Here is a 20,514-nt window from a genome sequence, read left to right as displayed (position 1 = left end):
TAGGTGCCCAAGGACAGCTTGGTGCCCCAGCCCACGTCCCGACTGACTGAAATCAGGACAAACGGGTGATGGATCCCCATGAATTCACTGCCCCAACAGATCCGTGTCCCAGCTGGAGCCGCCTGTGTGTATCAGGAGGTTCATCCCCCAGCATGTCAAACCTGCCCGTTCCTCAGGTGTTATCCCCATTTCTTCCCCGTTCCCTGCAAGTTCTCTCCAGGGCCGGGTTTCAGCATCCCAGGAATGCAGGGCTGCCCAGGAAACAGCAGCCTGGAGCCCTGACCCTGGCAGGTGCCATCAGCCCATGTGGTGACCGTGCTGTCCTCACTTAGATCTGGTTTAATCCCAAATCCAAGAGCTCATTCCCTCCTGTCAGCCCCACCAACCCATATCCCACTGTCCCCTATTAGCATTCCATTACCCTTCCAGGGAAGAACGATTTTCACTCAGCTCTCACCTTCACCACAACGCTGCTGCCTCTCCTCCTGGCCATGGAAACTATCCTCACGGAGATTAATTTGGGGGGAAAAGCTAGAGGATAAGCATCATTGTTTGGAAAACGGCCATTCCCTCATTTCCATTCTCTGGGATCAGAGCTGTGCCAGAGGCACGGCTTAGGCACGGGGAATCCTGTGTGGCAGCACACGCAACCCCGCAGAGGAAACCCGTGGAAGTGACAGGCAGCTTTTCTCTGTGTGAGCTCTGAACCCACTGCTAATTAAAGGTGCTCCTTCCAATTAAAGAAAAAGATGTAATACATCCATAGCTGGGATGAGGAGAAACACCTCGTCCTGGCTGCCTCCCTCCACACCTTGCATCAGGACCTGGCCTGGGCTCCCCAGTGATGCCAAAGGTGTGGATGTCCCACTCTGCAGGCCCCAGGAGCAGCTGAGAATTTCACAAACCGCTTTGTTAAAAGCCTAAAATCTTGCAATATCCTGGATAAACAAAGGTTTAAACCCTGGAGCCCTCTCGGGACTTAATGACAACGTTACTGTCGATAGTGAAGGAGGTGGTGATAGATCCTTTGCCCGGTGTCTTTTATCTAAGACTATCACAATTCTTTGAAAGATTAATTAGTTAATTAAGCTTCGCAACAGTGCTGTGAGATAAGGGAGCATTAGAGTAGCACTGATAACAGAGGAGGGTCAGGGAACTGGAGACAGTGCCCAGCAGAGGATCCTTCCCTCTCCCAGCACAGAGTGCCAGCGGGGCTTCAATCACCCGTGGTGACAAACTCGCTCCAGTGTGAGGAATCCCGGGATTCTCCCACTCAGTAATTCCCACCATGGAAGCACTCAGTAGTTTTCTTGTGGGCCCCCTTCCAGCTCAGCATATTCCATGAATCACCTCAGTGTTTTTATGTCCCTCTGGACACCGGGAGACCTTGGGGGACGGGGAGATGCTGCTGGCCACAAATACCTGGGACAGGTTGGGAAAACTGCAGGAGAAACTGCATTCCCGGGCTTCAGCAAGAAGTCAAAGGCAGCTCTGAATCCTGCTCTGAGGCATATTCAGGTCAAAACCGGCCTTGCAAAAATTTTAATGCAATTAGGCGTCCTTACATTCAGCAAACATTTAACATCAATGCGGCAGGGCAAAGAAAAGAATTCTTTTAAAGGATAAGATGAATTTTAAGCAATTTGTCGTTGTCTGTAACTGGGATGTCGACATTTGCAAATGCCAAAATTAGTGTGGCTAAGCACAAGAAGGGACTTAGCTGGCTCGTGCAAGGTAAAGAAATTATTCTGGGATAAAAACTAATACACAAGACCTTTGTTTTCACATTTATTTATTCAAATAAAGGAAGCAGCTACACAATGTGCAGTTTCCAGAGCTCATCCCAGGCACCTGGCTGATTCACACCGGGTGATGCCACCAGGGAGTTCTTTGCCCTGGGATTAATGGCCATAGCAGCTTTGCAAGGGCTCCGTGAGCGTGTGTGGAATTTCACTGGAAAATGAGACTTCTCAGCCTTTCCTCAAGGTCTGCTGGTCACCAAAATCTCCTCATAAAGAGCTGGAGCTTTGGGGCCGAGTCATTCCTAAATTCCCCTGACCCAACTGGTCTGTTAGTCACCAAAATCCCCAGATGAAGAGCTGGAGGTTTGGGGCCGAGTCACTCCTAAAATCCCCTGCACCAGTCTGTACTCATTTATCTACAGAGGAACCTCTGAAGGGAGGAGATTGCTTTGTGAACCCTCACTTTCCCTGAAGCTCAGCACTTCCAGATGGATCCTGAGCTGCCACTTCAGTGAAGTCCTGGGTGATCTGATAAAGGCTGGGGAGGCTTCAGTAACTTGCCAGGTCCTGGCTCAGCAGTGGCCAAGGATGTTTCACTCATAATAAAGATGAGAACACCCCTAAGTCCATCCCTGAACTGAGCAGTGCTCGCTCAAGGAGAGGTTATTGATTGCAGCTCGCGAACTCTGGGCTTGCCCAGGAGAGCAGCTTTTCTGCAATAAATGGAAAAAGATCTAAAACTCAGGGTGGAAATGCCCAGTCCCAGCACAGTGAGTCATTGGGTTCATATCAACCCAGCCCTCTCCATTTTCTCTCTGTGCTGGAGATGAAATGATGAACTTTGGATCTGGTTTCCTGTGCCCTGCTGATGCCCTTGGGCGCCACTTCCAACACTGGTGTGGGTCAGAAGCAGCTCCACCAGAGCCAGGTGTGGTGTTGTCACCAGGATCCCACCTAACCGTGCCCTCCAGCCCTTGTCCCCAGTCCCTCCCCAGCTCTCTGGAGCCCCTTTGGGCCCTGGAAAGGGCTCTGAGCTCTCCCTGGAGCCTTCTCCTCTCCATGCTGAGCATCCCTCCAGGTGTAAATTGAGTTTAAAACAAGATGCAGAGATGGAGATGGGATGAGGACAGGATAGAGAATGCCCAAGGAGCACCGGGATGTGAAGATGAGCACCTGGAGCTGAGGGACATCTCCCTGGCTCCTCTCATCCCTGCCCTCCCACTGCAGAGCAAACCCAACCCCAGCGTTCTTTCCTGGTGGGATTCAGCCTGGCCGGGAGCTCCCTCAGCAGCTCTTGGCAGGAAGGCAGGCAGACAAAACACAGCCTCGGAATTCCCAGCAAGGCCAGGGATGGCAAATGCTGAGGAAAGTGAGATAATGGAGCAGAAAACAGGGCTGGGGAAGGAGTCAATATTTAATAAAGCTGCAATGTGAGATTGGAGCAGCACCCAGATGGAGACAGAGGCTGGAGGAGATGCTGGCTGTAACAACAGCCAAATGATCCCTCTCCCTGTTCTCCCTGCGGAATGGAAGGGCTGGAGCTGAGCCCTCAGCTGGCCCCTGGCTCCAAGGGCCAGCGGGGACAATGCCAGCCCTTGTCCCCGTGGCAGGAGGACAGCGCTGGCTGCCTCCACGTGGGCTTCGCACACCAACGCCCCACAAGTTTCCATTGTTCTCCCACCAGAGAACTCCCCAGGATGCTCAGGCAGGAGGAATAAAACCAGCTCGAGTTTTTTCAGCTGATAGAAGCTGTTGAGAGGCCTTAAATGCTTTTCAGAACTCACGAGAAGAACATGGATCTCAATTAACAGGGCTGATTAGCAACATTTGCCTCCCGGCAAGGCAGGGGGAAGGGGAGGATTTGCCAGAGCAGGAGTTGTGCAGTCACTGGAAACACCTTTTCCAGACCTTGACGTCACATTTTCCAAAGCCACCAGCTCCCTTTAGCGATGTCTTCCCACGGTGAGAGCTCCCAGCAGAGCTGGGGCCCCCCAGCCCACAGGTCCCGTGTCCCTGGTGCTCCTGGGGCGCTCCGTGGGCTCTGGGGCATGAGGAGTGAAACCATTCCCTGCGTGCTGCCACTCCAGGCCCTCTTCCAAAGGCTCTCCCCATCCTCCCTCCAGGCTCAGGCACTGCAAGGCCACAGCTGGGTCACCCCAGAGCTGCTCTTCTCCAGGGACCTGCAAGGTTTTGTTTAATGCTAAATTAAACAGAAGGCCAACGATGCAGGTTTTCCCACAGAACAAACATCTCCCCTTCCCAAGCAGCTCTGAACATCTCCACTGCTGTTGCAGACAAGGAGAACAGCAGTTCACCCTGAATTATTCACTGCTGCTGGAGCAGGGGCAGGCTGGCTCCTCTGGCTGAACCCAGCCCAGAGGGAAGCGCCGTCGGATGCAGGGAGCGTGAGGCAGACCTGCTGCATCTTTAATAATTCTGAAAGCAGCAGCTGGGAGGGAGCAGGGACAGCCTTCCAGAGCCCCTGTCACCCTCTGCCCACGGCACAGCTGTGGGGATGGCTGAGGTGTGGTGGCACTGCCAGGGCACCGCTGTGGGGATGGCTGAGGTGTGGTGGCACTGCCAGGGCACTGCTGTGGCCTGGGAAAGGCACAGCCCAAACCCTCCAAAAGGCCGGTGGTGTTGGTTGGAAGGGGTTTGTGGGCAGCTGCAAGGCACCCCCGGCCTTAGGGCACTTCTGTGTGGGCAGCTGCACCCAGCAGAGGTGACAGAGCAGTGGAGATGAATCAGTGGTGATGGATCAATAGTGATGGGGCAGTGGTGGTGGAGCAGGCTGCAGAGCTGGGGGAAAGTTCAGCCTGGCTCCAGGGAGAGCTCAGAGCCCTGGCAGGGCCTGAAGGGGCTCCAGGAGAGCTGCAGAGGGACTGGGGACAAGGGCTGGAGGGACAGGACACAGGGAATGGCTCCCAGTGCCAGAGGGCAGGGCTGGGTGGGAGATTGGGAAGGGATTCCTGGCTGGGCTGGAATTCCCAGAGCAGCTGTGGCTGCCCCTGGAGCCCTGGCAGTGCCCAAGGCCAGGTTGGACAGGGCTTGGAGCAGTCTGGGACAGTGGGAGGTGTCCCTGCCATGGCAGGGGTGGCACTGGGTGGGATTTAAGGTCCCTCCCAACCCAAGCCAGTCTGGGATTCCGTGTCTATACCCCGGACTCACAAGCAGAGGAACTCGCAGCGCCGCTGCACAGCACAGAGCTCAGGTTTCCCAGTCATTGGTAACATAATTAAAGCTCATTTCCCAGAAAACAGGCCGGGGTGACAAATTGAGCCTCTTCTCTGCCCGGCACAAAGCCCAGCCTAAGCCCGGCACAAAGCTCGGCCTAAGCCCAGCCGTGCGTGCTGGGTGTGCCTGGTGTGTGTTTGAGCCTCGTGCCCGCAGGTGCCTCCACGTCGGCCCTGCCACCTTTTCCAGTGCTCCAAAGGAAACGGGGCTGCTGCTGCAGCAAATATTTGCAGACGGAGAGCGGTGTCTGGCTGGAGCTGCATGCCTGCATTGCAAATCCATCACTGAGCCTCAGAACCAGGCCAGGGCGGTAATTACTGCCGGGCAGGGCAGGCACAGGGTGAGCAGGGGCCCTGCACAGTGCTCAGATGGTGGCACAGCAAATGCTGATCTCAGGGATGGCAGCAGAGCCCTGCACGGAGGGAGCTGGGAGAGCTGAAGGAGCCGGGGCCGCCCCGGCTGCTGCCCCGCTCCTGCCGACTCAGCTCCGCTTTGTTTTGCCTCTCCTTGCTGGCAGAACAGAGATGCTGCAGTGCACGGCTGGGTGGGTGACCTCAGCCTCGGTGCCAAGTGGATGACTAAAATGAAGCAGAAAACACAATCCATTGTCCTGGCCCTGAAATGCCAGCTTTGTTCCACGTGGAGCTGCTGGGAGATCGCGATAACCCCTTCCCTGCTGCGCACAGATCTCAGCTCTGCTCCTTCCCCTGGTGTTCTAGATTCCTAAAAATTCCTGTCGAGGTTTCCTCTGCACCTGGCAGAGGCAGATCCAGCGGGGTGGCAGTGCTGCAATGCCCCCACATCCCCCTGTGCCGAGCACGGGCAGCTCGGTGCAAATCCAGCCAGAGCTGCGTGTTTTCATCTCTGCTCGTGCTCAAACCTGTGGGGATGAGCTGAGCGATTCTTTCAGCACGGAGCAAATTCTCCTCCTCACAGCCCTCACAAGGACTGGGCCTGGCCCCCTCCAGCAAACAGCGCCTGATCCAAGCCCTAGAGGCTTGTTTTGGAAGGAGCAGGGTGTGGCACAGGTGACAGGTGACATCCTGGGATGCCCTTGGGGACACCCCAGGGCCGGTCACTGTGCCTGCAGGATGGGGAGGACCCTCACAAGGACAAGCCCCTCTCAGTGTCCGTGTCCTCAGCAGGCAGTGAGAAAAGCTGCTGAGTGCAGCAGGTGACACTTGTGTCCCCGAGGGCTGAGGGGACCTCCCGGCTCCTCCAGCTCCGTCCCTCGGAGGAGCAGGGGCGCTCCTCACAGCCAGGTGCTGCTGGCAGGGACAGAGCTGTGACCTGGGTCCCTCCCTGCTCTGCCAGCCTGGGAATGCAGCCGGAGTTTCTGCTGGATTTTCCGAGTGCTTTGACACGCGTGGTGCACTTTGCTCGCAGGTCCCACAGGGCACATCTGCAGCCTGTTCAGACCAGGGGGATGCACGGGGGGCTGAGGCTCTCCCTTATCAGATACGGGGCTGAGGCTCTCCCTTATCAGATACGGGCTGAGGCTCTCCCTTATCAGACACAGATAACAGCCCCGTGTGCTGCACTGGCCGTGGCTGTGCTGACAAGGACGAGCACGGGATTAAAGGCAAGGAAAATCCCAACCCTCGAGGATCACACGAGAGGGAATCCCGCTCCCTGCAGGGGCTTTCCAGTGCCCTGCTGCCCACGCATCCTCTCCTGTGCTCAGGACAGATATCTGTGCCCACCCTTTGCCCATGCAGCTCAATCCCTGCTTTTAGGGATGTGTTTCCGAGTGGGTTGGGAGCAGCAGAGATTTTTGTGCCTCCCAAGCCCTCGAGGGCCGGGCAGGGATCGGCCTCTCCTCGCCCACCCTGGCCAGAGACATCCCTGCTCCCCCTGGCCGTGCCACCCCTGCCAGCTCCGTGTTTGGGCAAAACAAGTAAATAAATAAACACCCAAGCCACAGCAGCACCCACCCTGGCCAGCCCCTCACGCCCTCCCTCTGTGGGAAGTGGCTTCAGAAGAGCCGAGGGTTTTTCATGGTGTGGGCGTGATTAATGAACTTAATCACAGGATACTTTGATCCCTCTCTTGTTTTTGAGGGATAGCCGAAAACAAGAAGAACTGCTACCCTTTGTGCTTCTGTAATTTTGTTAATCGTGGAAACCTGGGAGACTTTTGCATAGTCAGCACTTGCATGCATTATAAAATATATTTGCAAAACACAACAACACTTGCTTTCATATCCCACAGCCAGCGAGCATATCCTAGTTGGCAGAGAGCTCAAAGGAAATTTGTGAAGCCCCAAAAATCTTGCAGGAATTTAATTAAGCCCTAATCTCGGTAACTCCCATAGGTATCTGCCTCCCCAGTGTCGTCTGCAGGCACAGCTGCACTCTCTGTGTCCCGGGGTCAGCTCAGCTCAGCTCACAGCAGGCTGGTGGCCAGCCAGGGTGACACTGCTGCAGAATGTCCCCGTGTCCCCAAATCCTGTCTGGACACAGAGAGGGGCTCTCAGTGCAGCTGTGTCCCCATGTCCTGCAGCCATGGAAAAAGGCTGGGCATGGGGTGTTGGGGTTGGGTGGTGGGGCAGGGGCTGTGTGGGCTCAGAGGGGACACAGCTGTCACCTCTCACAGGGGGGCACAGGGCTGTCACAGGTGCCACCATCCCCAGTGCCACCAGGGGTGGGTGACACGTGCTGTGCCAGGCGCCGGCGTGGCCAGAGCTCAGATCCATCGCCTCTGCTCGGCCTCACTCTGCCTCTCAGCTGCAGTGTTGCTTTACAACAGGAAAAAAAACCCCAAAGCCCAGAGGTTGGAGCATCCTGCACAATTCCAGTTCCCTCTGCCCCTGCCCCGAATCCCCCAGCTCGGGCTGCAAAGAGCAGCACAGACATTTGTGTGACCCCCCTGCAGGGGTGCAGCCGTGCCCGCAGAGAGCAGACAGAACTTCATGTCAAGGGAGCAAATTCAGACTGAACTTCAAACTCTTCTAATTAGTAAACTCTTCGCCGAAGAACCACTTCCATTGGAGGGGACGTGATTCCTCATTGCTTGAGGGATTTAAAACCAGACTGCTCTGTGCTCCAAAAAAGTGCTATAAGCAACAGTTCTTTGCTTGTAATGAACTGGAAATACTGGCACGTCTCCATCTCCTTCACATATTTTCCTTTGTATCTTCAGAGGTTAAAATAAATTATCCTGAGATGTAACAGATGTAGAATGCAGCCAGTGACATTCTCCAGCTTTTTGACTCAGTGTTTGTTCCTCGTGGAGAGGACCATGGAGCAGGGCCGTGTCATCCCCCTGGGCTTTGGGAGGTGGCACTGGTGGCACCTGCCCGGTCACCGGGGCCCTGTCCTGTCCTGACCCCACCCAGCTGAACTGAGATAAACTCCCCTGCCTGATCTGCCAATCACACAAGTCATTAGCACTGGTGTTAATGAAGCTACCTGACACCCCCTCTGGAGCAGTGGAGTGCTTCCAGCAGCCTCCCGTGATCCATTCCCATCCATAATGGGCATCACAGGGACAGAAGGGACCCAGCTGGCAGCCCCTGGAGCCCCAGGACTGCTCAGCCCTGCCCCAGCACTGAGGTTTTGGAGGGGGAAGCAGGAGGGATGGAGCTGTGTGAGCCATCAGGGAATCTTCTCCTGGGACAGACAGATCCTGCCCAGAGAGAAGCTCAGCCCACAGCAGGATTTGGAACCAGTGAGGAGCAAAGGGGAGAGGGCCCGTGGTGCTCAGCCCATAGAGCCTCTCCTCTCCTCTCCTCTCCTCTCCTCTCCTCTCCTCTCCTCTCCTCTCCTCTCCTCTCCTCTCCTCTCCTCTCCTCTCCTCTCCTCTCCTCTCCTCTCCTCTCCTCTCCTCTCCTCTCCTCTCCTCTCCTCTCCTCTCCTCTCCTCTCCTCTCCTCTCCTCTCCTCTCCTCTCCTCTCCTCTCCTCTCCTCTCCTCTCCTCTCCTCTCCTCTCCTCTCCTCTCCTCTCCTCTCCTCTCCTCTCCTCTCCTCTCCTCTCCTCTCCTCTCCTCTCCTCTCCTCTCCTCTCCTCTCCTCTCCTCTCCTCTCCTCAGAGCCCCTCGTGCCCACAGGGGCTGTGCCCATCCCTGGCAGTGTCCCAGGCCAGTCTGGATGGGGTTTGGAGCACCCTGGGACAGGGGGAGGTGTCCCTGCCAGGGCAGGGGTGGCTCTGGATGAGCTTTAAGCTCCCTCCCAACCCAAACCATCCCAGGATTCCGTGATTTTCCCAAATTCTGGCAGGACAGAGCAGTTTGTGTTTCCACCCTCTGGAGGGGCAGGGAGGTGCAGTATTCAAATGACCCATGCAGGGTTTAACCACAAGTGGTTCGACAGGAATTCTCTGACAATGCCAACATGTCTAGATCAGGTTTTTACACATCCACACACCTTCCCTGGCAGTGACAGCACAGAGAAACCTTCTCCCCTCTCCCTGGAGCAGCTGTGGGACAGCAGCAGGGAAAGGCCCCACCTGGCTTTTCCACACTTTTTCTTTTCCTGGGTACATAATCCAGCCTGGATTTATTTGGAAATAAAGGTGAGCCAGAATAGGACTGCATGACTGCATTCCCTGGGAGCTGCTCACTGGCTGGAGATTGGAGCAGGGAGAAGCGAGGATGACTCAGGAAACAGAAAAAAATATCTATCATATGAAAATATCTGTGAATTATAGAATTATAACAGAATCACCTCAGGGTTTAATGATACAGAAGACAGTAAAATGTTCTCAAAATCACTTTACTGGTCCTGGTAGCTGGAGGAGGTGTCAGAGCAGGAGGATGTGCCTTGGGACAGCCAGGACAGGCGTCCTTGACTGGATTTCCCATGGCATTCCATGACATAGCAAGAAGCTGTGGCACAGCAAATATTTTGGGGGAGAAAACTGTTAAGATTCTTGCTTTTTCTAGATTACAAATAAAAAATCCTGAGCTCGCTTTGAGGTCAGCAGCCCTGGACTGGAAATGGGGAGTAAGGAACACTCCTGCTGCTGTTGGGACTCTGTCACCCCTGGGTGCTCTGCCCTGGAGAGGTGCAAACCCAGCAGCACCACAGCTCTGCTGCTTTATAAACCAACGCTGTGGTTGCTCATGAGCAACTTCAAAGCTGTGCCCTTTTTTGATGACATAAACAAAACCAGCAGCAGCAGCAGCAGCAGCATTTCCATTATTTAAACAAATCCTCAAATCCTTTGGCCCTCTTCACTCTGCTTGCCTTTTTTTTATTTTCCCCTTTTTTAACAAATGCCAGAAGCCTTTTCTGTAAAAAAAATGAAAATTGCTGGTGGCCAAACCACCAGATTTGTGCTTTTGGCCCGTGGCCTAATGGGGTGTGAGGGCTGGCTGCAGCTCTGGCAGTGGCAGCTGCCTGTCCACGCCGCTTGTTTGGCATTTCCCGCAGCATCCGTGGCCACGGGGAGCCCTGAGGATCCGCCAGCTCCTGCTCCATCCCGTCCCCAGGATGGGACAGGGAATGTGCCAGAGGCTCTTCTGAGGCTCATCCCTCAGACTGAGCTGGAACTGCGATGCCTTCTGCTCAAATATTGAACAGCACAACTTCCACAGGAGCAGCCGCTCCTGGGAGGGAGTTCTGGTGGACCCTGGGCACGGAGGGTTCCCAGCACTGACCCCCAGGTAAACCCTGCACTCACCTGAGGCTGGAAAAGGCTCCCAAAATTGAGAGACAGCTCTGGGATTGTGGGGTGGGGTTTGGATAGAAGTGTGTGACAGCACAGGGTGGGAAACTCAGAGTTTGAGGGTTTAGAACACAGGAATGGATATAAAGCAGGGTGGAGGATTTAGGGCAGAGGCTGAGTCCTTCTTTTTCACCTTCTCCTCCACGGCTCTGGGTGGTGTTTTTTGATTGGGTAGAAAAATCCACATTGCAGGCCAGGGGTGGTTGGGTATTGGGTTAAAAGTACAAATAATTTAGGTGTCATTTCATAATTGGACAGTTTATCCTTAAAAGGCCCTGTAGAGAAAGGATAAGGAGCCATTTTTCAGTCAGCCAGAAGTCACAGCCTGTGAGACTGTGCTATAGATAAAAATTAATAAACATCTGAGCCCAAAAAGAAATACGTCTAGAGCATTTAATCCCCAGTCTGGCAGAAAAGAAGATGAAAAGCAGCAGAGTTCTGCTGCCAGCTGGCCCCTGAGGAGCACCCAGGGGACCTCCTGCCATGGCCCTGGTGAGGAGCACCCAGGGGACCTCCAGCCATGGCCCTGGTGAGGAGCACCCACGGGCAGGTGCCTCCCCTGGGCTGTGCTGGGCTCCTGCTGGTGAGGGAGGATTCCTTCAGGGCTGGATGGAGCCTCCACAAGGAGGAAACTCCACTGCAGATGGGCTCTGCTCAGGGCTGGGGAAGCCTCTGCCTTTGCAGGGTGGGAAACTCAGGGAGCAGCGGCCAACGGAGGGGAAATGAATGCTGGAAGGGATCAGGGGGCTGGGGGTGAGCATTTCCCAGGATGGGGGAGCCCAGGGCGGCCAGGAGAGGAGGCCATGGCCACCAAGGCACTGCTGCCTCTGCCTGTCAGAGAACTCCAGCATGGTTTGGGTTGGAAGGGACATTAAAGCCCATCCCATTCCACCCCCTGCCACAGGGAAGAGTTGGAGCTAAGGGCTGGATCTGGTGTCTGCTCCAGAAGGAGCCACTCACCCTGCTCCTCCTTCCACACTGCCCTGGCTGAGGCTGTTTTCTAGGAGATTCCAAGACTCCCAGGCACTGGGACTCTTGCCACTGGAATTGTCTCCCTGCATTTGGGGGAATTCTGGATGGAGACACTGCGTGGGTGCTATGCATGGAAGTGGGGAAAATCCAGGATCCATTTCCTTTGTGGCAGCTAATGTAAGGAAGAGGAATCCCATCATGTAACAACAAGAAAATAAAGTGTGGTTAGAAAAACACGGCCAGGAACATCCTCCACTGTCCCAGGCTGCTCCAAGCCCTGTCCAGCCTGGCCTGAAACACTCCCAGGGATGGGGCAGCCCCAGCTTCTCTGGGCCCACTGTGCCAGCGCTGCAAAATGAATTTTATTCATCCCCCTGTCTGCAAAGTGGCCCATGAGTGACTCCTGAATTCCCCACACATCCAACGTTCCCTGAGTGGGCTCTGTGGCTCTGCCTCTCAGGCTGCCTGCCCAACAATTCCAGCTTTCCCTGCAGCTCCACCAGTGGGAGGAGGAGTGGAGCTCGGGATCCAGCTCAGCTGCACCATTGTTTGGATTCTTGCTGCAGAGAGTGGCCCCACAACAACCACGTTTGCTGTGGTTTGTGTGACAGAGAGGAACAAAGTCAAACCCAGCTGAAAGGGTTCCCACATGGCAGTTCTTACTTCCAGGATGCTTTTCCCTCACGCCACGTGAATACGACACAAAGGGAGAAACAAAAGAGGGAGGAGGGCAGCTAGAAACAAATGAGTTTCCCATTTTTAGAATGCAAAAAATATCTTTAGAAAGGCTTTTTCTCAATCCATGATTAAACACGAGGCTGGGCTTGCAGCAATGGAGGGAATTGTGCAGTTGGAGCTCCCAGGATGGATGATGGAAACTGTTCCCAGTCCACTTGTGTGATCTTGCCCTCCTCTGTGTCTCCTTGAATTTAAAATTATGTGTTTATGAGGTTAGAAACTGTTTGGCAACTTATTATTTTGCACTCGTAAATCCTTTTTCTCAGATCTCCGGGTAGTTTATAAACATGAATGAAGCCACAAACACTGGGGCAGGGCCTCTCCAATCATACTGGTCCAACTGGTGGGGAATCAGGAGCAGGGCTTGCCCAGGTTTGCACAGGAGAGGGCAGTTCCTTCAGATCTGGGGAATTTCCTTGAAGTCACACCGGGGCAGATTCTAAATTAAAAATAAATTTTAAAAAAAGGCCAGACAAGGAAACTGGAAACAACATTTTCATAAAAATGCTGGGAAATTCAGGCAAATTTCTCTGATGCAGCATTGATGGCAAACGGTACCAACACAGTGTCACTGACCAGGGACATCCTGGTGGTGCTGATCCAGGGACAGGAACACCCTGGCATTGCTGATCCAGGGACAGGGACACCCTGGCATTGCTGATCCTGGGACAGGAACACCCTGGCATTGCTGATCCTGGGACAGGGACACCCTGGCATTGCTGATCCTGGGGCAGGAACACCCTGGCATTGCTGATCCTGGGACAGGGACACCCTGGCATTGCTGATCCTGGGACAGGAACACCCTGGCATTGCTGATCCTGGGGCAGGGACACCCTGGCATTGCTGATCCTGGGACAGGAACACCCTGGCATTGCTGATCCTGGGGCAGGGACACCCTGGCATTGCTGATCCTGGGACAGGAACACCCTGGCATTGCTGATCCTGGGGCAGGGACACCCTGGCATTGCTGATCCTGAGACAGGGACACCCTGGCATTGCTGATCCTGGGGCAGGAACACCCTGGCATTGCTGATCCTGGGGCAGGGACACCCTGGCATTGCTGATCCTTGGGGATCCTGGCATTGCTGATCCAGGGACAGGGACACCCTGGCATTGCTGATCCTGGGACAGGGACACCCTGGCATTGCTGATCCTGGGACAGGAACACCCTGGCATTGCTGATCCTGGGGGATCCTGGCATTGCTGATCCTGGGACAGGAACACCCTGGCATTGCTGATCCTGGGACAGGAACACCCTGGCATTGCTGATCCTGGGGCAGGGACACCCTGGCATTGCTGATCCTGGGACAGGAACACCCTGGCATTGCTGATCCTGGGGCAGGGACACCCTGGCATTGCTGATCCTGGGGCAGGAATGCCCTGGCATTGCTGATCCTGGGGGATCCTGGCATTGCTGATCCTGGGACAGGAACACCCTGGCATTGCTGATCCTGGGACAGGGACACCCTGGCATTGCTGATCCTGGGACAGGAACACCCTGGCATTGCTGATCCTGGGACAGGAACACCCTGGCATTGCTGATCCTGGGACAGGAACACCCTGGCATTGCTGATCCTGGGACACCCTGGCATTGCTGATCCTGGGGCAGGGACACCCTGGCATTGCTGATCCTGGGGCAGGAATGCCCTGGCATTGCTGATCCTGGGGGATCCTGGCATTGCTGATCCTGGGACAGGAACACCCTGGCATTGCTGATCCTGGGGCAGGAATGCCCTGGCATTGCTGATCCTGGGGCATTGCTGATCCTGGGGGATCCTGGCATTGCTGATCCTGGGACAGGGACAACCTGGCATTGTTGATCCTGGGGCATTGCTGATCCAGGGGAATCCTGGCATCCCATCTGGGTACCCCGACACTCCCCTGCCCTCACACTTGAAGCACAGCAGGATCCTGCCGTGGGTGGGACACAGCTGGGAGCAAGGGGAGTTTCTGCTCCTCATCACTTCCGTGCAGCCCTTGGGACACGAGTCCTGGAGGAAGCGGAATTCTCTAGCAAACACCCCAAAACCCAGGCTGCTCCTGGGGACAGGGAGCAGGACAGGGGCTCCTCTGGCATCCTGCTGGGAGGCTGGCACTAGCCTGGTCCTTGCCACCGCCAAGGAATAGGAAAAGGCACACACATGAATCCCAGGAGCTGCTCTTCCCTCTGAGTCCTGCTCTCCAGAGCCGTCTCTGGATGTGTCCTCAAGCCTGTGGATCTTCGGGTGCCTCCACTGTTAAACTCACCGGAGGTCTGGAATGGGGCTGCAATTCCTTGTTTATCTCTCATTTTAATTGCCCTTTCATTAGGCAGAAAGTGGAGAGGAGAGGATTGGATCCATCTCTTTCTCTCTCTCCCCACTCCGCCTGGTTGGAACCACGTTGCTCGTCACCCGCGGGGGCTGAATTTGTCACGCTCGCCGACAAGTGCCACAACTTCCCCATTCTCTTCCTGACACGGGGCTGGTTTGGTTTGTTCTGTTTTTCTGGGGAGAACTGGAACCAGCCTGGCAGCACAGACCGGACACGGGCTGCAGCTGGGCATCAGCTGAGGCTGAGCCTCACTGCAGGCACACGTGGCGAAGGCGGCTCCGACACGACTGCCTGGGTGCAGCCAGGCCTGCCTCCTCTCCCTGCTGAACCCCTGTGCAGGTGCCTGGGTGTTCCAGGGCTAATTAAACCCGTGCATTTGCATATTCCACACTGCTTGTTAATTAGCTGCTTCGAGGCACGAGATGTCTGGGTACCCGCTGTGGCCTTGGGACGAGCATCCCAAAACAACGCGCGGCTCTGGGAAGCAGGAGGGCGTCGGGGAAAAGGAGGGATTTGGGATTTGGGGGTTTGGGGTTTGGGGTTTGGGGGCTTGGGGGCTTGGGGGTTTGGGGATTTGGGATTTGGGAGTTTGGGATTTGGGGGTTTGGGATTTGGGGTTTGGGATTTGGGGGTTTGGGTGTTTGGGATATTTGGGTGGTGGGGGAGGAGGAGGGCAGGGGAGTTTTGGTCAGCGGGGAAAATGAGGTATTGGGACTTGGGGATTTGGGGGTTTGGGATTTGGGGATTTGGGAGTTTGGGATTTGGGGGTTTGGGATTTTTGGGTGTTTGGGATTTGGGTGTTTGGGATATTTGGGCGGTGGGGGAGGAGGAGGGCAGGGGAGGTTTGGGCAGCTCCCAGTGTGGTCGCTGATCCCAGAGAATCGCTTACACGCCGTCTGGGTGCACGGTAACGAGACGCAAAGTGGCGTTCCGGCACTTTCCATTCACAGACAAATGCTCCCGCTGAAAGGATGCTGAACCCGGAGCTCAGCGCAGGAAGCGCCTGATCCCGACTTTGGCTTGTGCAGGGAAACAATCGGGATTGCCCCCGGCAGCATTCCTGCCCGGCACATCCCCCAGACGGGACGGGAGCCCAGATGGGCCCAAGGGAGGCGGATTTGTCCCCAAACCCGGGTTAGGATCCGCTGCCATATGGGATGGGCACCAGGATCCCCCTGTGACCCAGCCCCGAGCAAAATCCCTTCTCCCAGGCAAACTTCCTGCCAGAAGTTTGGGAGAGCAGCTCCCAAGATGTGCGGGCTCTGGTCTCAGGGCAGTGCTTGAACATGAGCTGCCAGAGGGCAGGGATGGATGGGATGGTGGGAGGAACCCTTCCCTCTGAGGGTGGGGAAAGCTGGCACAGCTGTGGCTGCCCCTGGATCCCTGGCAGTGCCCAAGGCTAGGCTGGACAGGGCTTGGAGCACCCTGGGATAGGGGAAGGAGCACCCATGGCAAGGGTGGCACTGGGTGAACTTTGAGGTTCCTTCCAACCCAGCCCATCCTGGGATTCCGTGACTCTTTCCAGAGTTCCCTACTGGAAACAGGGAGTCAAGAGCTGCAGTGCTCCCAAGCTCTTCCCAGTGCACAGGGAAATGTTGGAGCTAGGGGCTGGATCTTCTGGCTGCTCCAGAAGGAGCCACTCACCCTGCTGGCACCACCCTGCCCTGGCTGAGGCTGTTTTCTAGGAGATTCCAAGTGCCTGGGAGTCTTTTGCCTCTGGAATTGTCTCCCTGCATCTGGGGGAATTCTGGATGGAGACACTGCATAGGTGCATGAAAGTGGGGAAAATCTAGGATCCATTTCCTCTGTGGCAGAGAAATCCCATCGTGTAACAAGAAGAAAATAAAGTGTGATTAGAAAAACAAATGCACTCCTGTTGACACCAACTTGCTTCCAACAGCCGTGTCAGAGACGCTTCCATGAGGAAACTGGAGCTGCTGAGCTGAGTGACAACAGGCAAAGGAAGCTGAGCAATAATGAATCAAAGCTTTAAGGACGCTGGCTGCAGTGGCATCAGGCTGTGTGTGCACTGAAAGGAGTTATTAACACACCCCAGCCTCTCCGGGCTCGCTTCTCCTGCAGGAGGATCCCGATGGACACAGAGCGTGTCCAGCTGCTGAGCAGAGCTGTACAAGCCCAGCATATTTACAATTTAAAGGGGTGGTTCTCACCTAACAGAACATCACAGCAGCTCCTTGCTCCCATCTTGGAACGCTTTCCGTGGAATCACTTTCGGCGTTTCTCTGTTTCATCCGTTTTGGGGCCGCGTGACTCCCACACGGAGAGAGCGGCGCAAAAACCAGGGAACAAATATTCCAGCAAACCACAAAGTAAAGGAGAGGGCAGCTGGAGGAATCCAGAGGATCCAGCCAGACGCGGAACAAAGCTGGGAGCCTGGACAAGCTGCTTCTGTGCACCAGGAAAAAGCTTCCTGGGAGCTTCCCGAGGGTTTTCAAAGCACTTTGGGGAATATAAATCGTCCTTTCAAACAGCTGTGCCGAGGCCAAGGCTGGAGATTAAATATTATGACAACATTTTGTAACAAAGGAACCGGCAAGGCTGAGCTGGCCCCTCGATGTGGGACAGGGCAGGGAGGAGGAGGGAGTAAAGATTTCCTTCAAACCCCTCTGGATCCATCAGGGATATGGACACCAGGCAGGGGGCTGGGCCTGATGGTGGTGACACAGCTGGGACACGGGGGCACAGAGTGCCCAGGGAGAAAGAGATTCCCAGATCCGGAGTCTGGAAAAGCAGGTTTGGAAACAGCTTCTTTTTATATCATTTTTCTGTCCTCCTCTCCTGGTTCTCCCAGCACCTTAAGGAATAGTTTGTTCCTCCATGACTTGGGACAGCAGTGCCCTGATATTTGCTTTTCCCTTCTGTATTGTTGCTGTTGATTTCACCATTTCCCGTGGGATTTCTCCGTTGGGAATTGGGCTGTGGCTTTGGCTGTGGTGTCACCCAGGGCAGGAGTTGTGTAGGTGCTTCTGCACTGGACGTTCTCCACGACTGCTTGAACCTGGGACGCTCAGACTCAGCAGAAGGTCCTTCCCAATCCTTTCCAGGTGACCTTGGATGCATTGTCCCACCATGTCCAGGTAAAAAATAGAGCAAAGCTCCATGGAGATGAGTGTCATTTGATTTGAGGTGACAAAACCAATGGAAATGGAGGAGCCATCCCTTCATTTCCACGCCCAGCTGCTGTGACTGTAGCACCACGTGGGCTGTACGGAGTCAATAAAAGCCAAAACTCTGGAATTAATGTCTGGAATTAACCAGGATCCATTACAAATTCCCACTTCAGCCTGACAACATCAGTGCTTGGTGCTTTCCTGCCCTAATGAGTTCATCCTTCCTTTTCTAAGGCAATTAAACCAATTAATGCCGTTCTCGCTCTGATTCATTAAATGAAATTAGAAATTTCGATGCAATTAGTGAATTTAGACCTCGGGAAAGACTCTCCATTTTGCCTTCAAGATGGGACAGGAGGTGATTTCCAGCAGCCGGTTCGGGATGGCAGCCGGTGGCCGGGAATGTGAGGCAACTGTGCCACCTGCAGACAGCCCGAATCCCTGGAAAACCAGAATCCCTGGAACACGGCAGGGACGTGGAGCCACCGACTGGACCTGAACCTCCTCCTCAGACACGGTCCGACCACTCAAACGCGTTGATCTCAAGGGTCTCTTCCAACCCTGATGGTTTTATGGAATTTCAAGCTCAAAAAACGCCACAGCTGATTTTAAAACCAATGTTTTGCTGTATAAAACGTTCAAAAAATAGGAACTGCTTTCATGAAAAAAATGAACCGCTATATTTTTTAAGAAAGATCAGTGCATTCTCCGAAATTTAATAACAGTAATAATAAAAATTTCTAATTATTCAAATGTATAATTCCAGTTCTTTTAATTCCAATATAAGAATTAAAACTCTGCATAAAATATGCTAAAAACCACTGTTTTCACACAAGCAAGTGAAACGTGAGTGTGCCTAAGTCCTACACTTTGGTGTTACAGCTGAGGAAAGGAATGTGACCCCTGAACTTCGAGGCGAGCGGGCAGGGAAATGTCACTGAATCATACAGGAAGCTTTTGGGAATCCTACAGTGATTTGTGCTGGACTTCCAAACTCCTGCCCTCTTCCCAGAATCGGGCCCTTTTCCACAAGTTCTTTGGGAACGACTCAGGAACAGTGAGTAATGCATGACTCCCCCAGGACGGTGACTAAGGCTCGCCCGAGATGGGTGACTCTGCATATTCCAATATTCCAAAGGCTCCTGGTGCTGGGCACAACCCTGACTCATCCCAGTTCATCCAGAGGGTTCTCAGGGCAAGGAGCACTCGCAGCTCCTGCTGATCCCACAGCAGGGACCGGGACAGGCTCAGCCCGTAAAGGGGATTTGTGGGGGGCACACATCCCAAAAACCTGTTCTGCCTCTGAGCCATCCCTCCCTTCCAGAGCTGTGGGATGTCCCCAACAATGTCCCTGTTTGCCACCACCCCACCAGAACCCCTCATCTGTCACCTCTTCGGCCGGTTATTAATTAGCGTCCTCTCTTCTGTTGGTTAATGATCCTCTCATTCCTCATGCTAATTAATCCCGTGCCCAGCCCTTCTCCTCTTTCGGGTCAGGTCATTTCTTGGGCTGTGATCTTGTCAGAATTCCCTTTTTCCCAGCCGCAGCTGCAGGATTGGGGTTGTTGGCTTCCTCCGTGCCTTGGGGTTCTGCCAGACGCCTCTGCGGCTGCAAATCCCGCATCCCCTGCATCCAAGGAATCCCGCATTCCCTGCATCCAAGGAATCCCGCATTCCCTGCATCCAAGGAATCCCGCATCCCCTGCATCCAAGGAATCCCGCATCCCCTGCATCCAAGGAATCCCGCACCCAAGGAATCCCGCATCCCCTGCATCCAAGGGATCCCGCATTCCCTGCACCCAAGGAATCCCGCATCCCCTGCATCCAAGGAATCCCGCATTCCCTGCACCCAAGGAATCCCGCATCCCCTGCATCCAAGGGATCCCGCATTCCCTGCACCCAAGGAATCCCGCATCCCCTGCATCCAAGGGATCCTGCATTCCCTGCATCCCAGGAATCCCGCATTCCCTGCATCCAAGGAATCCCGCACCCAAGGAATCCCGCATCCCCTGCATCCAAGGGATCCCGCATTCCCCGCATCCAAGGAATCCCGCATTCCCTGCATCCAAGGAATCCCGCATCCCCTGCACCCAAGGAATCCCGCATTCCCTGCATCCCAGGAATCCCGCATTCCCTGCATCCAAGGAATCCCGCATTCCCTGCATCCAAGGAATCCCGCATCCCCTGCATCCAAGGAATCCCGCATCTCCTGCATCCAAGGGATCCCGCATCCCCTGCATCCAAGGAATCCCGCATTCCCCGCATCCCAGGAATCCCGCATTCCCCGCATCCCAGGAATCCCGCATTCACCGCATCCAAGGAATCCCGCATTCCCCGTATCCAAGGAATCCCGCACTCCCCGCATCCCAGGAATCCCGCATTCCCTGCACCCAAGGAATCCCGCATTCCCTGCATCCAAGGGATCCCGCATTCCCTGCATCCCAGGAATCCCGCATCCCCTGCACCCAAGGAATCCCGCATTCCCTGCACCCAAGGAATCCCGCATTCCCTGCACCCAAGCAATCCCGCATTCCTGCATCCAAGCAATCCCGCATTCCCCGCATCCCAGGAATCCCGCATTCCCTGCAATTCCTTGGTTTCCCCGCATCCAAGCAATCCCGCTGCCAGCGGGGATCCCTCCTCCTGAGCTTTGTTAGCCTCACCTGCAGCTGACCCCGCTGAAGGCGGCAAGCCCTGAATTGGACACGACACTTCCA

This window comes from Prinia subflava, chromosome 6, assembly GCF_021018805.1.
Source record: "Prinia subflava isolate CZ2003 ecotype Zambia chromosome 6, Cam_Psub_1.2, whole genome shotgun sequence".
Taxonomy (NCBI): Eukaryota; Metazoa; Chordata; class Aves; order Passeriformes; family Cisticolidae; genus Prinia; species Prinia subflava.
The sequence above is the reverse complement of the archived record's forward strand: the minus strand, read 5'-3'. Positions refer to the sequence as shown.